Source organism: Pteronotus mesoamericanus, unplaced genomic scaffold (genome assembly GCF_021234165.1).
Source record: "Pteronotus mesoamericanus isolate MK-2021 breed Mesoamerican mustached bat unplaced genomic scaffold, CSHL_Meso_final contig_227, whole genome shotgun sequence".
Classification (NCBI taxonomy): Eukaryota; Metazoa; Chordata; class Mammalia; order Chiroptera; family Mormoopidae; genus Pteronotus; species Pteronotus mesoamericanus.
In genome coordinates, this window is record NW_026555094.1 from 378,784 (window position 1) to 391,926 (window position 13,143).

Genomic DNA, 13,143 nt, shown 5'->3' on the forward strand with positions numbered 1-13,143 from the left:
ACTTCAGGTCATGAAAAATATTAGTTCTATTTTCTTCTAAACTACTTAGATTCTACATATTGATTTTTAACTCACCTGAATACTTATTGTACAATGTGCATAATAGGGCTCTATATTTGTTTTATTTCATGTAATAGTTGTCCATGTATCTTGTTGTATAAATCTTATTTTACTCATTGATTTGAAATATCAACTTAATCCTACATATATTAATCAGACATATATATTTATCTGTAGAATGTTCATTATATTTCATTGATCTACTTGGTTATTTCTGTGCTGATGTCATGTTGGTTTAATTGCTGAGATTTTATAATGGTTTTAAATTTTTTAATTTATAATTAATTTTGACATTTAAAAAAATAAATAAAATCAGTCTACATTTAAGAAAGAAAGAGAGAGAGATGGAACTCCTACCTTTGGCGACAAGATGGATGGAAGTAGAGAATATTAAACTACGTGAAATAAGCTAGTTGATGAAAGACAATTACCATATGATCTCACCTATAAGTGGACTCTATTCCAATGAACAAAATAAACCAGCAGCACGGAAACATGGAGCCAACCAAAAGTGACCAGAACGGAGTCAGAAAAAGCACAATGGTGGAAAGAAGGGTAAGGAACTTGACAAAGAACATACATGAATGACCCATGGACATGGACAACAGAGGGGGAATTGACTGTGGGAGTGGGGCGTGGGGGTGGGATGGGTAGAGGGGGTAAAAGGGGAAAACTTGAGCCAACCGTAATAGAATAAGCATGATTTCTAAATAAAAAAATATAATAATAATTTTTTAAATGCCTTTGTTGGAAATCTATATTGGAGTAGACGTTTTAAGCACTGTAAAACTATAGGGTATACTAGGTATATTATACCTATGGGATATAATATACTTATCATAGGTGTAATAAAGAATTTGAGAATGGGGACAATTCCAGGATTTGCCACATTAACTAGAGTTTATAGCATAATGACAGGCATATATTTTTGTTAATGTTTTATTTATCAAGCATGCACATATTCATATAGGTGCTTCTAAATCTTAGTTTGTCAAAACAAGGTCTAAGAAATACCTGAATCACAATCATCCAAGGAGCCTCTTAAATATGCCGATTTCTGGGTCCCACTCTGTCATACTAGATATGAAGTTTTAGGAATGGGACAAAAATCTGCATGTTGTGCAAGTTTCCTGTGGGATGTACCTGAAGTTTGACTATGACTTTAGAAGTTGTCTTAATTTAGCCTTCTACCTTTCACAGCTCCATCAGAAAGGGGCTCTGGGTACTTCTGCCTAGATATTTCTGGCGAGAGGGCTCTCCAACTCCAAACCCATTTAGCCTATGTGTTTCAAAAGTCACTTCCTTAAATTTAACTAGAAGCTACCATCCAAAAAACTCCTACTCAGCTCTGCCTAGCACCACAAAGAGTGAGTTTATTCCCACATCCACATATCAAGCCCCTCAAGCATTTAGGGTCATCAATATGTGTCTCCACATCTACCTCAATCTACCCTATCTAGTGGAAACAGCTCCAGTTCTTTTAACCATGTCTCACATGTCAGCTTTACATGAAGAAAGTTAAAGAAGAAAAGAAAAATATATGATTAAGATTTAGTTAATAATCCAGGAGGCCATAAACCCAAACCTCAGATCACTATGAACCAAGCACTGATGGAGTCACGGTAGGGCACAGAAACTAAATATGTTTACAGTGGTCTGATCTTGACCAAGCAGCACAACATGGAGCCTTGGGATCCTCATCTGTAAAACCAGGTTAATAACCCTACTTCAGGTTGAAATAAAGATTAAATGAGTATCCTAGGGATGACTGTTATTCAAAATCCCTCCAAGGAAGACACTAGAGCACCTAACAAACTGCCTTCATATGTAGCCCTAATTGCAGTGAAAGCGAACCATCTAGATTTGGGCCAAATCACAGCCCAAAACCCATGCAAAAATTTTGGGAAGTTTCTTGTTTCATATTAAAAATGTATCTAAACTTTGAATTCTTCTCCAAAATATATGTGATTGTATGAAAAGTGCTTTTATCCTGAAATATTTGGGTAAAATTGACACCCAAGGAAAATTACCCCCCTCTTATTTGTTCTGAAGCTTTGGATACTCCCTGGCATAACACCTATCACCCCCGATGCCTGCCACTTACCTTCTTATCTCTTAGAGAGGAGCAGGCTTAATCTAGAAGCAGATGAGCAAGATGGGGAAATCAGATGATTGACTAAACATAAGCAAAGAAATGGACCACAAGATATGGGTCTGGGGATGGCCAGAAGGCTCGTCTGAGAGCTGGCATGGTCTGACTTGACTATGTTTGAAATTGCTTTCAGAGAAAAATTATCCCTAACAAACACAAAAACACTTTGAGGGAAGTTCATAGACACCCTTTATTCAGTAGTTGGGTGTTTGTGCATGCTTCAGTGTGTGTGTGTGTGTCCCCAAAGCAATAGAAATCTGACCTAAGATGAATGTAGGGGACTCGGCCTTCGCCAGACAGTGTTCTAGGAAGTAGATCTTGAGTAATTTATTCATTTTCGTCTTCAGTCAATGTGATTATCTCAAGCTTTTCTTCTGTCTGTAATTCCATTTTTAGCCATGTTTTTCTGTTTCAGCTGTTTATAATTTATTATATCTATGATAATGTTATCTTGGCCTAATTGGTTCCTTAGTTTGCAATGTTCTTTTTTATCTGATTCTGCTGTTTACCATCTCATTTTTTAAGTGCAGATTTATTTATTTATTTATTTTTTAAATGTCAAAATCTGTTATAAAATATTAAAGAATTTAAATCCATTATAAAGTCTCAGCAATTAAAACAACATGACACCAGCATACCATCTCATTTTTAAGCTCCTGTTTTATTAAGTTCATATTCTTATTAAGTTGCCTTATAGTTTAAAGAACTTGTTGGAAATCTTCTTCTGTGTTTTGAGAGTGCATTTTTTTCTTATTTAGGTTCTTTGTCTTTCACATGCTGTATCTTATATGACTTCCAAGGGGCAGCACAGGATTAAGAAAGTATCTGTTCTGCACCACTCTGCTCCACTCTGGAATCTCCTGTTTTTTTGTGTGTTTTGTTTGTTTTTTACTTACATGGGACTTTTTGAATTTTTTGTGTGATGGATATGCCCCATTCCTTGTTTTGTTACTGCTCATGTCCCCCACTCCATCCCAATGGTTTTTCCTTTTTTTCATTTTGTTAAGTGTTAAGAGAGATCCTCTAGAAGAGTGTCTTTTCCTCTTTTCTAACAGAGAAGTTTCTTCTAATTCATTCTCCAGTTAGTTACTCATTGCTGGTACACAGAATAAAGTTATAATTTTTGTATGTTACTCTTATGTCAGACCTCTTTAATGAATCTTTACTAATAGTTCTAAAAGTTTGTCAGTTGATTCTCTATGATTTTCTAGAGAGATACATTATAAATGGCAGTTTACTATTTTTCTTTCTGATATTTTATACTGCTCATACCTTCTTTTTAGTTCATGGATTAAACAAGAACTTCAAAATAATGTTGAAGAGTAAAGGTGATAACAGAGTCTACCTCCTAGCTTTAATTGGAATGCTTAGTGTTGCATCATTAAGTACAATGTTTCTATACATCTCTGGCAAAAATGCTTTGTCAAGTTAAGGAACCTTCCTCTACTCCCCAAATGCTAAAAATTATTATCAGGAATGGATGTTTTATTTCAACAAATGTTTTGTGGTACCTATTAACATTTTAAATGTGATTTTAATGTTATTTTAATGTAGTGGATAACAGTGAAAATGTTCAAATATTAAACCATAAACCTCACATGGTAATGACTATTTTTTACTACACTGCTGCCTTTCAGTTTGCTAATATTTGATTTCCCATTTTTGTACACATTCATTGATGAGATCAGTTTATAGTTTTCTTTTTTATGTGCCACCCTTTCTAATTTTTGGTATTAAGTTTATACTAGCCATGTAATATAAATTGTGAAGTTTTCTATGTTTTTGAAATTGTTTATATAACACAAGAATTTTTGGCTCCTTGAAGACTGGAAGAACTTTACTAGAAAACCAGCTGAAAATGATGATTGTCTTTTTTTCCCTTTTAATTTTTAAGCAGATCTTTATTTTCTGACATTCTTCATTATTAGTTTATTCAGGTGCTTACTACTTCTTCTAGAGCCAATTTTGATAACTACGTGTTCTTTTTTTTTTCAGTTGCTTACCATATGATATACTCCTTTTTATTTTTTATTTTTTTAATTTATTTATTTTTTCAAATACATTTGTTTCTGCCTTCCCCCACCACTTTCCCTTGCCCCCTCCCCCTCTCCCTCCCTCAATCCTTCCCCTTTGGTTTTGTCCATGAGTCCTTGCTATATGTTCCTTGACTTTTCCCTTCCCTTCCTTTCCCTCTGCCCACCCCTCCCTCCTTCCCTCTTGTCTCTGTTGATTTCTTTAAATATGAACCATTTTGTCTGAATTTTCAAATATCATGGTAAAAAATTAGAACTTGTATTTTCCTATATTTTCCAAAATGCCTTCTACATTTATAATTTTGATTTCTAATGTTGTTTATTTTCTCTTTTTTCCTGGATCAGATTTTCAAACTTTTCTCAAAATACAAGTTCCAGTTTTATTGATCGATTGTACTATGACTCTTTGTTTTTTATCTTTTCAATTATTTTTATTTTTATGTTTATTTTCTATTCTATTTTCTTTGGATTCAGTTTATTATTCTTTTTTATATTTAAAAATTAATTTGTCTTCCAATTATAGTTAGCATACAATATTATATTATATTCTCAATTTGAGTGCTTAGTTCATTTATCTTCAATCTTCCTTGTTTTCTAATATGCATTTGAACTTATAAATTACCCTCTTGAAATTTCTCTAACTTAGATTAACAATGGAAGGAGTAAGCCACAGGCAGTAGATCCCTGGCAAAGGGCAGGAGGCAGAGTGCACTAGAGACTCACAAAGAGATACTGGGGTCAGAGGCTTTGGGGAGAGAACTGAGTCATCACCCATAAGACAGCAGCCACCGTGGTCAAGAAGACCACTCTCCCCTCTGAGCAGCAACAGCCTGAGGGGAAACAATAGCCCAGAGTCCAGGAGGGATTCTGTCTGACCCTATGGGGCCTAAGCCTGACTACTGAGTGCAGAGTGACTAGATTAACAACTGAAAGAGACAACCACAGATGGGTAGATCCCTGGGAGTCTCCAACAGACTGCCTAAGGTCAGACTGAGTCACCATCTGACATCACCAGAGGCAGATTCAAAAAGAAAAAAAACAGTGGTAAATACTAGATGCTACCAAGACAAAATCCACTGTGATCTTCTCCATGATTTGTGATATTTTCTTTCCTGCATAGCTTTTTAATATTCATTTCTTGTACATCAACTTTGTGCATATTAATTCACTAGATTTTATACTATAGTTTACTTCTCTCCCTTTCTTAGAATAGTCTTAATCTCTTTACACCCTTATTTATACTGGTTAATTTGCTATTCATAGTGGGATTACAAGGGGAGCTATTTTTGTAGATGTGGTTTTGTTTCCTGGGCTTTGTGGTTTTGTTCTGGCAGCATCTGCACAACAGCATACAAAAGAGGTGGGTGGAGCGACCCTCAGTCAACCAGCTGGAGGAAAGGACACCACCAAAGAATGACACAACAACAGTAAAAAATTCAATTACTTCCAGAGAGCGAACACAAATGGCATAAAAGGCATCCCAAGAGCATCAAGTTTAGGAGGTCAAGGAGACTGAACCACTGAATCTCCCAAGTCTTCTGCCATAGAAGTTCACACCACAAACTCAGGGAGTCAAAACAGATCAATTTAAGAAGCAGAAGCAAAAAAAAAAAAAAGAGTATCACAAAAAATGGGAAGACAAAGAAACAACCCCCAATCGAAAAGAAAAGAGGAATCCTCAGAAAGAGTGCTTAATGAAATACAGACAAGTAACCTATTAGATATTGAGTTCAAAAAAGTGATTATAAGGAAGCTCAATGATCTAAGTGAGCTCAGTAAGCTTACCAAAAGCTTCAGGGAAACTATGGGAACTTCCTGTAAACTATATCAGCATGAAAAAGGACATAGAAACTGAGGCGGAGCGCAGCGTTCAAGTCCCTGTTCAGGCGCCAGCTGAGGTGGAGGTCAGACTCCATCCCACAGAGTATGCTCCAGGTCATCATGGATGGGGAAATGAAATAAGCCATCCCAGACACTTTTCTCAATCTGCTATGGAAAAGGGTGGCACTTCCCTCTAGTGGAGAAGGCCCCAAGCCCTTCTCTTGAGGTGGCTTTTGTTGAGAACCATATGCGCAGGGATATGGATGCAAAGCCCATCAATCAATGTCAAAAGGCTATGTTTGCAGAAAACAAATAGAGATCATAGATAACAATTGAAGGAACACAAGAGATTTACCTCAGGTCGGGGTCTGTGAATAATGTAAATTTCCTTCCCAGCATGAGTTGGTTATTATAGCTTTTGAGGGAAAAACAAAGCATGCTTCAAAGAACTTACTACTAGGCTTGATCCCCGCCCCCCCCCCCGGGAACCACCTGATCGAGTCTATGGCTGTCTCCAGTATTCTTTCAAGCCTGAGCCAGGCAGGTGGGCCAGGGCCGCCAAAAAATAAGGAGATTTCTTTCAGATAGAATCAGGACTCCGGGCATATCAAAGCCTAGGGGTGAGGGTCTTTTTCCCCTTCTCCGTGTCCCCCAAGTCCTTCCCATAATGGCCCCATGCAACTGTGCCTGTCTTAGGTTGTCCCTGCCATTGAGGGGTCTTACCTGCCATTAACTAACCAGCCATCCTCTGGGGCCAAGCAAGGTGATGTGAGGGAGGCAGGGGCTGTGTCCCTGCCAAGGGGACAGGTTTTGTCTCCTCAGTGGCCTATTTTCCCAAGGCCTCCTTGCTCAGCTCCAGCCTTGAGGCCCTCTCACCTGTCGGCAGGGCTACAGTTCCTGAAACCAGGCAGGACAGTTCCCAACAGGAAACTATTGACAAGAGCCAAGAGGAAATGAAAAATACAACTTCTGAATTGAAGAACACAGTAAAGGAAACAAAAGCAGACTAGATGAATCAGAGGATTGAATTAGTGAGCTGGAGGACAAGGTAGAAAAAAAACTAGAAAGAGCAAAAAAAAAAAATGAACAAAGACTCCAAAAGAACGAAAAGGGGTTAAGGGAACTACAGGACAAAATGAAATGTAATACTGTAGGGTAAGTAGAGGCACTCTGGCTCCCTCACCCAGATGCATGGGTAATTAGAGGGAGCAATTCTCACAACCTTGAAGGAGTCTGATAAAGCAGTGTTCTCTCAGCCTTTTGCCTGGGTCTCACAGCCTTGAGCCTGGGTGTGATAAACTACCCCATAGCATTGAGTGGGCTTGCATGCACAGCTCATGCTAGGTTACTTCACTTTCTGGCCTGCAGCGTACTTTCCTTTAGGCTAGTACTTAAGAGATAGGAGCTTGGGACAAGGGAGGAGTTGGGTGCTGGTATAGACAGGGGCTTGCATCCTGCGTGACTTCCCCAGACATGGGCTTGTGGCCTGTGTGACTCTCCTAAATAAAAGCATGTCAAGCATCCCCACAGCTCCATGCGGCTTCTTCCATCTACCTGAATCTCAAATGGACCTTCCCAGGCTAGGGAGGCTGCAATAAAAATACTATCTGTATAATAAAGATAACAAAAGGAGAAGAAGAGGAGCAAGGGATAGAAAACCTGACTGAAAAGTAATAATGGCAAATTTCTCTAATTATGGAAGAAAGAGTGACACAAATCCAGAAATCACAGAGGGCACCAATCAAGAGGGACCCAAAGAGGCCCACTCCAACAAACATCATAATTAAAATGGAAAATACAAAGACAAAGAAAGAATCTTAAAGGCAGCAAGGAAGAAACAGGAAATAACATAAAAGGGATCCCCGATAAGGGTAGCAGCTGACTTCTCAACAGAAACATTACAAGCCAGAAGGGAATGGCAAAAAATTCCAAGTAATGAAAAGCAAAGGCCTGCAACCAAGGTTACTCTACCCAGCAAGGCTCTCAGTTAAAATGGAAGGTGAAATAAGGAGTTTCCCCGACAAAAGAAGGCTAAAAGAATACACTTCCACCAAACAAGCACTACAAGATATGCTAAAGGGACTGCTTCAAGAAGATGAAGAAAAACAGTAGGAGATAGAGGAACACATGTACAAAGGGGCAAAAATGGCAATGTACCTAACAATAATAATCTTAAATGTAAATTGATTAACTGTTCCAATTGAAAGACACAGGGTAGCTAAATGGTTAAGAAAACATGACCCACACATATGCTGCCTGCAAGAGACCTACATCAAAACAAAAGATATACACAGAGGAAAAAGATGGCGGAGGAGTGAAAGGGAGTCACGCTGACCTCCTCCCAAAACCAAACTGGAATTGCAACTAAATAATGGAGTAATCACCTGGAAAGCAGTGGAACGATAGTGGGAGAGGAGCCTTGGTGCCGCGGACAGCGGATTCGACTCTCACACATCCATCCCAACGGGTGAGAATTGCGGTGGAGGCTCGAGAGGGTGGGCTGGGTGCGCACGGGCACTGGCACCAGAGGGACATTGAAACGGCCAGTTAGCGTCCCCCCGAGAAGAACGGGGTCTGAATCATAAACAGGAACCCCTAAACTACAGCAGCTAAAGCCGAGAAAATACAGACAAAACGCAACCCCAAAAAGCTTAGGGGCGCTCTCTGCCAGAGACAGGTGGCTGGGGATGCAAAAAGACATTTAAAGGGCAAACGCAAAAGTTGCAGCGGCAGCCACTCTCCTTGATCGCTGGGTACAGGCGGAAGCAGGGTGGGCTGGTGCCTGGGAAAAGACTGGTGAGGAAAACTTTGTGAAGAGAACTGAGACTGCGGCCGGTGGAGCCCGGGTGATAACGCACTTCCCACTCTGCAGCTACCATCTTGCTCAGGCATAAGGGAATCAATTAACCTGCCTTTTGTGCGCTCCGCACACAGCTTGTACGCCTGTGAGCTACGGGGCTGAGTGCAGACTGGCTGGGAGAGCCTTGAGGAGAGACTGGAGACGGAGGCATTGGGGAAAGAACGGGAGGAGGAACCGGGGAGTCCCGACTCCCTCGCCGTTCGGTAGTCTCCATTGTGGGCTGGAAAGGCGCGACCCCAAAGAGGCAGAAGCGGGGCGCGCATGAACCAGACTGCCTGCGATTGAAACGCAGTCCGCACAGGGGTTGGATCCTCGGCCGAAGGGGTCACAGAACTGCCCAGAGGCCCCTGAGGGGAGACTAGAAACAGAGGCATTGGGGAAAGAACGAGAGGAGGAACCGGGGAGTCCTGACTCCTTCTCCTTGCCGAAGTCTCCATTGCGCGGGAAGAGGCCACACCCCCAAAGAGCCAAAAGCCGAAAAGCAAACATAGAAACCCCCAAAACACCCAGAGCAGGCGCGCACACTTGCGCCGAGTGACTGGCGAGGCTTGGCAAGCGTGTGTGTGACCCACCCGGGCTGGCGAACGCTTGCACCTGCCGGCAAGGCCTCACACAGACTGGCACCCATACGGCCTGCGAGGGATTGCACAGAGGGGCAAGGGCAGGCGTAAATTGACCTACCCGCCGCGATTACGGAGCAGCCCACAAAATAAGTAGAGCTGCCCAAAGTCCCTGGAGGAGAGACCAGAAACAGGATTAACCAGAGAGTCCTAGAGCTGATTTCCTCCCATTTCCGTAGTCCCCATTTGGCGAGGGCAAGCAACGCAACCAAAGAGCCAAAAGCGGGGAAAACACACAATAGAAGGCCCTAAACTGACCAGTGCCGCGAAGCTCGCATGCCAGGGAGGCCAGATGAGCACGGGAGGTCGCGAATAAGCCCCCTGGTCTGGGGCAAACACATGCGAGCCCAGGCAGGTGGGGGACCCTGCCGTGCTGGGAACGCGCTCAAGGAGCCCGCGTGAGAGCGCAGAGAGATCCCAAAAAATAGCCCAGCCCTGACCGAAGGGCTCACAGAGTTGCTCCAAGCAGGAGTCAGACACAGGCATTAGACTCCTGAAAGGCTCAAACAAACAACCCAAGGCCCTATAGGGTCAACAACTGACTTCATTAGAGGCAAGCCCAGAAAGAAAAGTAAAGGACAAAAATACTTAACAGACTCTCACAAAAATGGGAAGAAAAAGAAGTTCCCCCCAAATGAGTGGAAAAGGGGACTCCCCACAGAGAGAGCTCAATGAAATAGAGGCAAGGGAACTATCAGATATGGAATTTAAAACAATGGTTCTAAGGAACCTCAATGAGCTCAGCCAGCTCAAAGATAACTATGAGAAACTGCAGAGAAACTATCAGGATCTTACAGCAAACTATATCAGCCTGGAAAAGGACATAGAAACTATCAAGAAGACACAAGAGGATATGAAGAATACCATTTCTGAATTGAAGAACACAGTAGAAGGAATCCAAAGCAGGCTGGATGAAGCTGAGGATCGAATCAGTGAGTTGGAGGACAAGGTAGAAAAAAGCTCCCAGAAAGAACAAGAAATGGAAAAACGGCTCAAAAAGAATGAAGAAGCATTTAGGGAAATGCAGGACAACCTGAAACGCAATAACATCCGTATAATAGGGATACCAGAAGGAGAAGAAGAGGAGCAAGGAATAGAGAACCTCCTCGAAAAAGTAATGATGGAAAATTTCCCTAATTTGAGGAGAGAAAGGCTCTCATGGATCCAGGAGGCACAGAGGACCCCACTCAAGAGGGACCCAAGGAGGTCCACTCCAAGACACATCATCATTAAAATGGCAAATGTCAAAGACAAAGAGAGAATCCTCAAGGCAGCAAGGGAGAAGGAGAAAGTAACATACAAGGGGGGCCCCGATACGCCTAGGAGCTGACTTCTCAACAGAAACACTACAAGCCAGAAGGGAATGGCAACAAATATTCCAAGCCATGAAAAGCAAGGGCCTACAGCCAAGGCTGCTCTACCCAGCTAGGCACTCCATTAAAATAGAAGGAGAAATACGGAGTTTCCCAGACAAAAGAAAGCTTAAAGAATACATCTCTACCAAACCAGCACTCCAAGATATGCTAAGGGGACTGGTTTAAGAAGATGAAGGAAGAGAATGAGACAGAGAGGAACACAAGTACAAAGAGAAAAGATGAGTAAGTTTCTATCAGTAATATTTCTCAATGTGAATGCACTAAATGCCCCAATCAAAAGACACAGGGTAGCTGAATGGATAAGAAAACATGACCCACACATATGCTGCCTACAAGAGACCCACCTCAGAGCAAGAGACCTACAAAGAATGAAAATAAAGGGATGGAAAATAATATTCCAAGCAAATGGACATGAAAAAAAGGCTGGCGTTGCCATACTTGTATCAGACAAAGTAGATTTCAAAGCAAAGGCCATAAAGAGAGAACCAGAGGGGCACTTTATCATACTTAAAGGAAGAATCTATCAAGAAGACATCAACATTGTAAACTTATATGCTCCCAATATAGGAGCCCCCAAGTTTATAAGGAAATTGTTGGATGACTTCAAAAAAGATATAGACAGCAACACACTGATAGTATGGGATTTCAACACCCCACTGTCAAAAATGGACAGATCTTCCAAACAAAACATTAATAAACATATCGTGGCGCTGAATGACACACTGAATCAAAGAGACTTAACTGACATATATAGAATCTTACATCCCAAAGAAGAAAAATACACATTCTTTTCAAATGCTCATGGCAGTTTTTCAAAGATAGACCACATGATAGGACACAAAGCAAGCCTCAGTAAGTTCAGGAAAATTGAAATAATACCAAACTTTTTCTCAGACCACAAGGCCTTGAAACCCGAAATTAAACTCAAAGAGAAACTTCAAAAACTTGGAAACTCATGGAGACTGAACAGTACACTATTAAACAATGAATGGGTCAATAATGAGATAAGAGAAGAAATCAAAAAATTTCTTGAAACAAATGAAAATGAACAGACAACTTCAAAAACCTATGGGACACAGCAAAGGCGGTCCTGAGAGGGAAGTTCATAGCAATACAGGCTTACCTTAAAAAGATAGAAACATTTCAAATAAAAGACCTAACACTACAACTTGAAGAACTGGAGAAACAACAACAAATAAATCCCAGAGCAAGTAGAAGGAAGGAAAGAGTCAAGATTAGAGCAGAACTGAATGACTTAGAGACAAAAAGAACAATTCAGAGGATCAACCAATCCAGAAGCTGGTTCTTTGAAAAGATTCATAAAGTGGACAAACCTTTAAGCAGACTCATCAAGAAAAAAAGGGAGAGGACCCAAATTAATAATATCAGAAATGAAAGAGGAGAAATAACAACTGATACCACAGAAATACAAATGATCATCAGAAACTATTATGAACAATTATATGCCAAGAAATTTGAAAATCTTGATGACATGGACAAATTTTTAGAAAACTATAATCTTCCAACACTGAAGGAGGAAGAAACAGAAAGCTTGAACAGACCGATAACAGTTGGGGAAATTGAAGCAGTAATCAAGAAACTCCCAGCACACAAAAGCCCAGGGCCAGACGGTTTCCCAGGAAAATTTTACAAAACATTTAAGGAAGAGCTAACCCCTGTCCTTCTCAGACTATTCCAAAAAATCCAAGAGGAGGGAAGACTGCCAGACTCCTTCTATGAGGCCAGCATCACCCTGAACCCAAAACCAGATAAAGACCCTACAAAGAAAGAAAACTACAGGCCAATTTCTCTGATGAACATGGATGCTAAAATCCTCAACAAAATATTGGCAAACGGCATCCAGAAATACATTCAAAAGATTATCCATCACGATCAAGTGGGATTCATCCCAGGGATGCAGGGATGGTTCAATATACGCAAATCAGTAAACGTGATACACCACATAAATCAAAGAAAAGACAAAAACCACATGATCATATCGATAGATGCAGAAAAAGCATTTGACAAGGTACAGCACCCATTTATGATCAAAACACTCAGTAAAATGGGAATAAATGGGGCATTCCTCAACGTAATAAAGGCCATATATGAAAAACCTACAGCCAATATCATACTCAACGGGCAAAAACTGAAAGCTTTCCCACTAAGATCGGGAACACGACAAGGATGTCCGCTCTCACCGCTTCTTTTCAACATCGTA